General features: G+C 39.7%; 1 long non-coding RNA gene across 1 annotated transcript in view; it reads right to left on the bottom strand.

Moving 5' to 3' along the window:
• Positions 1–1,120: 1,120 nt before the first annotated feature.
• LOC147001688 (uncharacterized) overlaps positions 1,121–11,900 on the bottom strand; it is a 117,633-nt gene continuing 106,853 nt past the window's right edge. Inside the window, exon 4 of the long non-coding RNA XR_015044614.1 lies at positions 1,121–2,103. This is a non-coding gene — a long non-coding RNA (uncharacterized LOC147001688). The remainder of the gene's footprint in view (positions 2,104–11,900) is intronic.

Genomic DNA, 11,900 nt, shown 5'->3' with positions numbered 1-11,900 from the left:
ATGCCAGTCAAACTAAGCCAAAACACTGGGACTCTTACAATGGTTATTGTGTGCAATGTACAGAATCAGAAAGCTAGCAGAAGTACTGAGATAAGGGTTAAGCACCTCTGACCCATTCAGTGCTTTGGTAGAGGCTTTCCCATCAGAGCCCTACCCTGCAAAGCAGAGGATGAATCTCCAGTACACACCAGCTATTCAAATGGATACCATGTTTCCTATTGTAAAGAAATGGAGGAGTCCATTCAGCCACCATCTGGGAAGGCTCTTATCTCATTTTCAGAGTCACTGCAATTGCAGGGTTTTACCTTGGCACTAGCTCCATTGTCTTATGTCAGTATTCTCTGCATTGTCCACTTTCCTGTGGTAGTGTCAGTGATGAGCTCTGCACTATGATTTGTCCCTGTTACCTGGTGTTGCTGCTCACAAAACCTATTCTCTGATCCAAAGAGAAACTTCAAATCACATCCTAAACTGCTTTGGCTCTGAAAGGAAATGGGTGCTTCCACTTTTTTACAACAAAGTAAACATACTTCAAGAAACACTTTCTACAGGTATGATCCATTCGACTAATATAGCACACAAAGAAGGACAAGAGTCCATATTAGGGGATGGAGAGAGAGCCCTTCATTTGAGAATATGTTTCTCAAAAGACCCACATGGCATCTAACAGTCCTCTGTCATTTTAGTTCCAGGTGAAACCCAATAACTTCTTCTGGCCTTTGGGGAATGGCATGCAAGTGTTGCACAGACCTACAGAAGGCAAATCATGCATAAATATAAAATAAATGCAAATAACAAACAGAATCGCACTGGGGGAAAAAAACCCCGAGGGAGAAAACTCATAGAGCATATGGGCCTGGATTTTGTCTCAGCTTTTAAAAACATCTGGATACTGAATACTGGACTACATTCTGTGCTTGTGTTAAAACTCCCTTAAAGAACCAAACGTATTGTCAAGCACAAAATTCACTCTCGTAATAAAAAAAACAACAAAATAACCAAAAAAATAATAAATCCCTATATCAAAAGGTCCTAAAATTGAATCTCTCTAGTAGTAGTTACCACTGATAGAACATTTAAAGGACAGCAGAAGCATACATGTCTGTGTTTTCTGAAAGCTTTTATATTCCCTTAGAATATGTTTTTATTTCCTGAAAGACATTTCAGAAATGCTGATATATTTCCCATTAATTTGTTCAACACTATCATTCACTGTATTTTAGCAGCAGCTAAATATTTGACATGCAAGGATACAATATGGGTAATTTTTCCATCATGACATCGGTATCCACAGAGTTGGACACACTATCCACACTGAATGTAAAATCAATCGCTTTTGTTGCTCAGTCTGGCTGGGAAGTCATTATGGAACCCACTAAAAGTGGGCAGTCAATATGTACAGTGTGTAGACTTATCAAAATATTAAATCAACTACAAAACAAAACAACAGCAAAGAAACAAAGATAAAACTTCTAATGAAACAAAAAACCAAATAACAAAATTAATCAAATCTCAAACCAAAATCTAAAAACAAGAATTGTGCTAAAGAGCCTTCTTTGGCTGTCATTTTGCAGCACAGACTTACAGCCCATGGCTGTCCTTGGCAACACAGTAGAAAATAAGTTACTTCTGGTAACAATCTTTACAACAGAAATTTAAGTAGGTCTCCTTTTTTGGAGTATGGGTTTGAAGAATAAGGACACCCAAGACTAAGCAGAAAACAAGTTACAGACTTTGGCTCAAAGTCTTTGCAATTTTGTAGAATGATTTTGTAATTTTCCTTGATGACCTATCAGGACAAGAAAAATTTACACTCTCAGAATCTTCCTGTTTTCCCAGCAGCTCTTGATGTGTCTCAGCACATGTCTGAATCCCTCTACATGCTCACTCTTGCTGAGCCAGAGCCCAGATGAAGTTAAGGGCTATTCATTCCAATAAAACAAAAGTAAAGGAAGAAAATGCAGCAGATGATAGCCATGATTACTAGGGATGAGACGAAATATTTGCTTCGCACATGCAGATCTCCCCCTATAGAAGTTATCTTCAAAGGAGACCTTGTCCTGGTCTGTTCCATGTTCCAGTTTCTGCTGGAGTATTTCACACCTAGGGAAGGAAGGAACAAAGGCCTGATTAGGATTTGTCAATTCAGCTCTCCATCCCACACTAGATCTATTCAGCTGGATAAACTATTATGACCTATCATTGGCTGAGGTCATTCCCTGCATCCCCAAGTGTCATAGAGCACCTGGGCTTGGAATTATTTCTCAGCTTTTAAAAACTGTTAGAAACTGAGCTGTGAACTACACACTGTACTGTAGTTTAAAAGAAAAACACTATATTACTCCAATAGTCCAGGTATAATATATTGAATAATAACATTGTAGGAATGTACAAATCTGAGTTCAAGAGAGATGTGAACAACCTAGAAAACCATGTGGATACCTTATGGGGAACCTGCCTAGAATTGAAGTGAAGGTTATGATTATTTCTCTAGTGCAGGATCCTGACAGGGTACCACTCATCAACCCTTGTATCTGGAAATAACCAGAGAAAACCTATAACATGAAATCCACAGGCACTGCATGTGTTCTAAAATCAGAAAGAATGTGCTAACTGAAAATATTCCCCAGGCTAGGAACTGAATTTAAAAAGTGATGGTCATGAAGGAACATAACAACACACCTGTACATCTGAGACTGTTGTAGAGTACTCTGTCAAATATGCAAATTATTTGTGTTCACACATCACAAGCACAGTATACCTCAGTAACCTGTTTAGTTTAGTTTCCTAGCTAATGCTATTATAAAAATCTCCCAGGATATTTTGGAGTCATAAAAAACAAATCTTGAATGGGATAGGTACGTAATGAGCAAAGCATATAGACAGCTCAGTCAGTGATAAGCTTTCCCCTCATAAACACAGACTCGGAATCAGGGTTCTTGGCATATTATTCAATATGTCTTAGCAAGTTCAAAAAGCTATGTAGAGTAGGCTTGTCTGCCAGCAAAGGATCACATGGTGGTGGTGGACTAGCCTCTCCTTCACTGTTTCAGTCTTTTCCCAAAGTAAACAGTTCCTTCCTTTAAAGGCTCCCTTTGTCATTGCCTGACTGAATCGGTGTCCAAAGGTATGATCCCAGAAAAACAGGAAGTCACTATATATAGTATGTAATGGAACAATTTTCACCCAATAATGTGAATGTGTCAGGTATATTTTGAGTAAGATGAGGCTAACTAGTTGAAAGTAAAATACTTACATGGATTATCTAACACTGAGCTATAATTCATGAAAGGGCTGCATCACATAGTATATTTTCACTCTTTAGCTGATTGACATCAGGATATCATCTTTTTCTGGGCTACTCTGAGGACCAGTATAGACCTCATGTGCCCTAGAGACTCTCTGGATATGTACTTATTCTGGAATCAGTGGGTCAAAGGGGACTTTTTTTCTACTTTCTGAACCTCGCTTCTCAAACACCTACCTGATTTTATACTACCAGACCTGTCTGAAGGTCCTCATTTCTCCCAACCCCTGTTGAGGCTGATTTTAACACTGAGAAAATGATTTTGAATAACAGCAATTGCAGAATGCTACACAGATAACATAGTGTGAGTTCTTTAGATTATCATGATCTTCAAGGGGTTCCTGAAACAGCCCCTTTTTGTACCACAGTATGGGAATTCTGCTGGATGCATGTACAGCTACGTGCAACTCAATCTCTCTATGATTAGAATCCAAGCCAAATTATAAGGCAACATTTTACTGAGTAGAGGTAGCTGAAAAGTGATGGAGGAAGGCAATGATGAAAACAATCTGGATTGCTGAGAAGAGACAGTGAGCCACCTGACATTACAGTGGGCCTTCTTAATTCTTCCAGAGCAGAAAAGGGACATAACACATGGATTTTATACACCAACCTCCTCCTCAACACTATGTACCATATTCCATTGATTTTCTCCAAAGGATTTCAATGAGGATCAGCAATTTGGTGCCTAGTCAGTTGAGAGTCTGACTTTACATGAGTTTTTGTGTCCTTTTTTTTTCCCCTTGGGAGCTAGGTAGAGTTGCACACTAATTGGACTGCTGTATTTGATTTTTCATGGGCAATTTGAAATCTCAGGGGCTTTACTCATCATGCTTGGCCTCTACAGACAAACATGGTTGCATGTCCACACAAACACACACACAAACACATATACACACACAAACACAGTTGTATATAGAGCATCCATACCAAAAACACTTGGAAAGGCATTTTGCATTATACAAACACACAACTTAGAATAAACACACTGAGTCACAGCTGGTACACACACACAAACACACACACACACACACACACACACACACACACACACACCACATACCACACAAAGACTGACACAAACACACATACATCAGTGAAATTCTTGCTCTTATCTAGCATATTTTCTATTGTATGAGCATGTAGTGGGACCTATGATGTGTACAAGGCTTTTAGACTCAAGGGGGCTTCGAAGCCCTGACCTGTACTTATCTCCTCTTCAGGAACTTTTTCTATGCAAATATTTGCTGGTCCTACAAGTAAATTACAAGCTCTACACAGATATCGTGGACAACACAGTACTCAATTGCCATGAAAGAGATTTCTGTGTATAGCCTCCAGTAAGCCCCATTTTGACTCATCAAGGCCCTCTCACTAAACCTACACTGAGTCCTTTTGAGCATCCGAGGAAGACTGCGACTTTTGGTCATTACTCAGGATCTTTTCAACATATTACTTATTATATGATATTAAATCATCCTCAAAATCAGTCAGGAGAAATCTAGTTAAATGACCTGCTGTGACATTTATGAAATGCAGCACTCTGCACAACTCTCAGTGAGAATCTATCCTGAAACAAAGTCATGCCCAAAATACAGTTAGCAAAACAACGTCAGTAGAGTGATGCACTGTAGGCTTCTATGTATGCCGATGGTTAAGCCAATAAGACAAGCCAGAATCTCCCAGGCAATAACCATAAGCAGAAAAAATTAAGAAATGTAATACTAATTTTAAAAATAGTATTATTGTTTAATGATTTGTTGATATAAAGAAGAAACAGATCTCTACCTGGTAGTGGACAGGAGATGAAAACTCTACTGGACATTAGACAATAGGAAGTATCAGGTTTATTGAGAGACGTAGGCCCAAAGAACTAAGTTAGAGAATGACTACAAAATATCAGATGTCCTTAACTGGCCTTACAAAATACCCACAAAGGTACAGATTGGCATAAGCATCCATAAACACACATACACACACACACACACACACACACACACACATCTAAAATCATAAGGGAGCAAAAAACAATGAAGAATCTGTCATGCTAGTGGAACAAAAAATTTAGACTATGCAGAGTAGATGTTTCAACTGAGAAACACAACTCTGGTATTCTTACTAGGAAATAGAAAGATCTAGACAACATTCTTCTTGGTCAGAATGAGGGCTATATATGGAGAAATTTTTTCATGAAGCCTCAAAACTCTCACACCAAACCTGAGACTGTGAGAAGCCTTTCCTACATCCCTGCTCATTCAGCCAGCACCAGACCAGAAGGCCCAGGAACTCCAACTCCAACAGCACTCAAAGAAAATAGGACTGACAAGCTGCTACTCAGGCTCACTTAGTGTGAATCAAGATCTACGGTGAAAGGGTTGGGGTGGGGAGCAAAAACTTCCAAAAGGCAACAATGAAATCCACTTATTTGTCTATTCCACTAAGCTCTCATCCATGGCAATCTACTTCCTTCCAGGAATCCCACCTGATCCCTATAAAGCAAATGAGCTTCAGGACTTCTTCCTTCAAAGCTCTCTACTATTCCATCTCTACTATTCTAAAGAAAGGCTCCAGCCAAGTACCCTGCAAACTTAATGTCATGTAGAGTTGTGATGTGTAATCAACTAATCTCCCTTAGTAAACTGCACATTCTAGCAGAGCAGAAATATTTGCTTGCTAAACATACAGTTTCTTAAAAAAGGCTACCTCCAGAGAAAGCCTTGTAGATGATCACCTAAATAAACACTTGGAGGAGACACAGGTGAGTGCCTGGATAAGTTGGTGGATGTTACATTGGATTGTCTATGTTTATGGTTAGCCATGAGGGCAATCTGCCTCTGATACACATCATCCTACCTGCTACTGCTTAGCACTTGGGATGCATGTTCTTGCTGACCTCATCACAGAACCTCTTTTCTTCAACATAAGATGCTCCCTGGTCTGCCTGCTCTACCAGCAGTTTTCTGGTCTTATTCAGCAACATCCTTACTTTTTCCTTCAATTGATTGCATTCTTTCAGGAGGTAGGTGTGCCTGAAGCTGAACCACAAATAAACAAAAAAACAAAAAAAGGTGATTCCCAGCAAGCTTCCTTTTGTCTGCCACTCCTCCAAGTACTATGATCCCTGCAAGAGTCCTGATACCCAAACAGCCCCAGACTGGAGTCCACAGTATACCCATCAGTACCAAATAGAGGCAGGTCAAGTCCAGAGACCAGCCACATGCCACAAGAATCAAAGGACTTCTGAAAACCCTGACACCAACAGTGTCCCATGTACATCACAGAAGAAGAAATGTTCCCCATGGGTGCTTATATGTCTGTGGTACCAGAAAACCATCAGTAGGGAGAGGGCAAATCCCCTCTGAGGGAGGAGAGGATACCCAAAAGTTATAAAATCTTTCCATTTTTGTCATGGATCCTGTTGTGGCCCGCCCGCAGTCCGCAACGCGAACGGTTCAACTGAGAATGGCAGTTCGAGCTGAAAAGAGAGGAAGCTAGACGGGGCGGGAGAAAGAATGAGGCCAAGATGATTCCATGTTCAACGCCCCCCTTTACTAATTCCAACTTTTAGTTATAAAGGAAGGGGGAGGGAACCCAATTTCCCGCCAAGTAACTCGGGGTCCAGTAGCAGGATGAACACGTGTGTGCCTCCAAGCAGCAAAGCTGACAGGGTCCAGCAGTGGGCGTGGCAGAACGAATGAGCAGGAAACTCCACCCTTGAGCAAGCAGGTTCAAGCAGGTGGGGGAAGAGAGACCACAGGATCCCATATCTTTTAATCTGCTGTCAGAACCCTAGAGATCAGGGTTGCTTGTGATTCTCAGCATGGTGGAAATTGTTTCTATAAAGAGGATCCTGAATTTGGAAGAATAAAGACAATCTTGGACAATCTTCACACTTAGGAAAACTGTGTCCAAAGGTACAAATCCAAGACTCTTGCCTCAAGGAAGGTCTACTATTAAGAAACAGATATTATAGAACAGAGCTATTACTTTTGGTCAAAGTCCTATCCTTATCTTCTATGAATTCCTTGTACTTCTCAATGGTATCACTTATTGACTGCATCATTTTTCCATATCCAACATTGTCTTCTCATGTTGTGATTTAATGATGGTGAATTCAATGTTCATCCTGTGGTAGAGCATGGCCCAAAGAGCAAATAATCCTCTGAACTAAGCAATCAAGTATCATGTGTTAAAAGGCTGTATTTGGAATACCCAAGCCAATTGTATGCCACATCCTTGCTCCTTCAAAGTGGGTCCTATTGGTACTGATTAAATATCTTGGGCAGAGGACAGCAGAGCCAGGGGATCAAATGGAGATAGCTGATCTCCAAGCGTTTCTTACGTGAGCCTGAAGGAATATACTAGTTCTGTGAGATGTTTCTACAAGACTGTGCCATAGTCTTTGGTCCTTAGATTTAAGGCTTTTTTCTCCTCTTAGTTTTAAGGCAGGGATAATCCTTTGTTCCTATTGCTACATGAATTCTCAGAGGACATAACTAGTATTTACAAGGAAAAAGGTTTTATAACACCTCCTACCCCAGGCCATTCCTATGTGACACCAAGGTAAACACAGAGAACAAAGTACCCTGATGATCAATATGAGCCTCTAAAGGTTCAACAGTAGCATGCCCTACAAACTGTGCATCACACAAATCCTCAGATCCTAACAAAGTTCCCATAACTCCAGATCCTGAAAAAAAACGCATAAAACAAACTTCACACACAGGAAAATTAAAATGCCAAATAAATCCAGGTAGGTTCCATAGTTTCAGAGTACAATGAAGAAAACAAGAGTAAAGCAGCAATGGCCTGCAGACATTACATTCTTACACAGTAAGGCAGCTATTGTGACCAGGTCCTTCCAGCTGTTGACAGAACCAATCAGACTCCAAGTACCACAAGGGCAAGTACAAAAGGTTGGTGAAGAATTTTTCCCAATATGTAGTTTGCCTATTTGTCCTATTAGCTATGCCCTTTGGCTTACATAAGTTTTTCAGTTTCATGAGGTCCCATTTATCAAGTTTTGATGTTAGACCTGAGCCATGAGAGCTGTGTTTAGAAAAATTGCCCCTATTTCGTGAGTTTGAAGCTCTTTCTCAATTTCTCTTGAATTACATTCAGTGAATCTGGTTTTATGTTGAGGTCTTTGATCCACTTGGACTTGAGTTTTATTCATGGTGATAAATATGGATCTACTTTAATTTTTCTACATACTTACTGCCAGTAGCACCAGTACATTTATTGAAGATGGTTTCTTTTTTACATTGTATATTTTTGACTTCTTTGTCAAAAATCAAGTATCCATACGTGTGTTTTCATTTCTGGGCCTTCAATTCTTTCTCTTTTTTTTTCTATTTTAAAATATTTTAATCTTACTTTTCAAACTTTATCCTCTTTCTTGGTTTCTGGTTCAGAACTTATTATCTCATGCCCTCTCCACCTGCATCTATAAGAGAGTTCCCCACTCACACACCCACTGCTGTCTCCCTGCCCTGGCATTCCCTACATTTGGCCATCGATCCTTCAAAGGAACAAGGGCGTCTCTTTCCATTCAAGTCTGGCAAGGCCATTCTCTGCTACATATGTAGGTAGAGCCATGGGTTGCTCCATATGTACTCTTTGATTGGTGGTTTAGTCCCTGTGAGCTCTGGGGTATCTGGTTGGCTGATGTTGTTCTTTCTATGTTTGCAAGCCCATTAACACCTTCAGTCCTTTCTCTAACTCCTCCATTGGGGACTCTAGGCTAGGACCAAAGGGTAGCTGCAAGCATCTACCTCTGTATTTATCAGTCTCAGGCAGAGCCTATGAGAAGACAGCTGTAGCAGGCTCCTGTCAGCAAGCACTTTTTGGCATCTTTCATAGTGTCTGAGTTTGGTGTCTGTATATGGGATGGATCCCCAGGTGGGAAGTCTCAGGATGGCCTTTGCTTCAGTCTCTGTTCCACATCTTGTCTCCAAATTTTCTCCTGTGATGCTTTTGTTTATGCTTCTAAGACATTTTTTTTTGTTATTCTAAATGAATTGGCAAATTGCTTTTCTAAGTATAAGAAAAATTGATTTGGAATTTTGATGGGGATTGCATTGAATCTGTAGATGCACGATGGCCATTTTTACTATATCAATCCTGCCAATCCATGAGAGCTGGAGATCTTCCCATCTATTGAGATGTTCTTAGATTTCTTTCTTCAGAGACTTGAAGTTCTTGTCATACAGATCTTTCACTTGCTTGGTTAGAGTCACCTTCAAGGTATTTTCTTTTGTTTGTGACTATTGAGAAGGATGTGGTTTCCCTAATTTCTTTCTCAGCCTGTTTATTTTTTGAGTAAAAGAAGGATACTGATTTGTTTGACGTAATTTATATCCAGCCACTTTGCTGAAGTTGTATATCAGGTTTAGCAGTTCTCTGGTGGACAGTGCTTCTAACCATTGGTTGTGTGCTGACCCCTGTGGTTGAATTATGGAAAGCTGCTAACCCCTGTTAGAAAGCTGGAAGAAGCTGAGGACTGGGGGGGGGGGGTCAACCCTGTTGGAGGACCAGAACACTCAGTAAACCTGGACCCTGGAGATCTCTCAGACACTGCAATACCAACCAGGCTGCATACAACAGCTGTTATGAGGCCCCCAAAATATATACATCAGAGGACTTCCAGGTCTGGATTCAGTCAGAGAAAATGCACATAAGCCTAAGAGAATGGAGGCCCTAGAGAGTTCAAAGTTCTGGTTTGGGTGGGCGTGGGGGTGGGGACATCCTGTGGCACAGGGGTGTGTGGTGGAGGTATGGGATATGGTATGGGGTTGGACCAGGAGAGGAATAAAATCTGGAGTTTAAAATTATAAAGGAAAAAAATTTTAAAAATAGAAAAAGAAAAAAGAAGGAATTCTCTGGTGGAACTTTTGTGTTCAGTTAAGTATATGATCCTATCATCTTCAAATAGTGGTAATTTACCTTCTTTCTTTCTAATGTGTATCCCTTTGTCCTCCTTCTGTTGTCTAATTACTCTGGATATGACTCTGAGTACAATATTGAATAGGTAGGGACTGAGAGGGCAGCCTTGTTTACTCCTCGATTTTAGTGGGATTGCTTCCAGTTTCTCTCCCTTTAGTTTGATGTTGGCTACTGATTTGCTGTATATTGATTTTACTATGTTTAGGTATGGGCCATGAATTCCTGATCTTCCCTAGACTTTTATCATAAATAGATGTTGAATTTTGTCAAATGCTTTCTCAGCATGAAATGATCATGTAGTGTTTTTTCTTTGAGATTGTTTAGATAGTGGATGATGCTAATGGATTTCTGTATATTGAAGCATCCCTGCATCCATGGGATGAAGTCCACTTGATAATGACAAATGATCTTAATGATTTGTTCTTGGATTTGGTTTTTGAGAAGTGAATTGCATAATTTTGCACTGGTATCCATTAGTGAAATTCAGAAGTTCTTTCTTTGTTGGGTCTTTATGTGGCTTTGGTATCAGTGTATCTGTGGCTCCATAGAGCACATTGGGTATTATTCTTTTTGTTTGTATTTTGTGGAATAGTTTGAAGGGAATTGGTATTAGGTCTTCTTTGTAGGTTTGAAAGAATTCTGCACTAAACACATCTGGTCCCCAGCTTTTGTTGGTTGGAAGATTTTACCCATTGCTTGTATTTCTTTAGGGGTTATGGGACAGTTCATATGTTTTATCTGATCCTGATTTAATTTTGCCTGTATCTGTCAAGAAAATTGTCCATATCATACATATTTTCCAGTTTTGTTGAATACATCTTTGTAGTAGGATTTGATGATTTTTTTTTGATTACCTTGGTTTCTGTCATCATGTCTCCTCTTTCATTTCTGATTTTATTAATTTGGATACTGTCTCTGAGCCATCAGGTTAGTCTAGATAAGGGATTTTCTATGTTGTTGATTTTCTCAAAGAATCAGCTTCTGGTTTTGTTGATTCATGTATAGTGCTTTTTGTTCATTTGCTTGATTTCAGCCCCGAGTTTGATTATCTCAGAGCATCTACTCCTCTTGGGTATATTTGCTTCTGTTTGCTCTAGAATTTTCAGATGTTCTGTCAAGCTGCTAGTATATACTCTCTCCAGTTTCTTTTAGGAGGTACTGAGAGCTATGAGTTTTCCACTTAACATGGTTTTCATTGTATCCCATAAGTTTGAGTGTGTTGTAACTTCATTTTCACTAAATTCTAAAAAGTCTTTCATTTCTTTCTTTATTTCTTCCTTGGCCAAGTTATAATTGAGGAGAGCATTGTTCAGCTTCCATGTGTATGTGGGCAATCTGTTGTTTTTGTTGTTATTGAAGATCAGCCTTAGACCGTGGTGATCTGATCAGTTGCATCACATTATTTCAATTTTTTTTTAATCAGTTGTGGCCTGCTTTGTGAACGATTATATGGTCAAATTTGCAGAAGGTGCCCTGAGGTACTGAGAAGAAAGTATATTCTTATGATTTAGGATGAAATGTTGTATAGATATCTGTTAAATTGATTTAGTTCATAACTTCTGTTACGTTCACTGTGTCTCTGTTTAGAATCTCTATCCATTATCTGACCATTGATGACAGTGGGGTACTGAAGTCTCCCTCGAGTATT

The sequence above is a fragment of the Mus caroli genome, unplaced genomic scaffold (genome assembly GCF_978045245.1).
Source record: "Mus caroli unplaced genomic scaffold, Mus_caroli_1 scaffold_12, whole genome shotgun sequence".
In the NCBI taxonomy this organism is placed as follows: domain Eukaryota; kingdom Metazoa; phylum Chordata; class Mammalia; order Rodentia; family Muridae; genus Mus; species Mus caroli.
The sequence above is the reverse complement of the archived record's forward strand: the minus strand, read 5'-3'. Positions and strand labels throughout refer to the sequence as shown.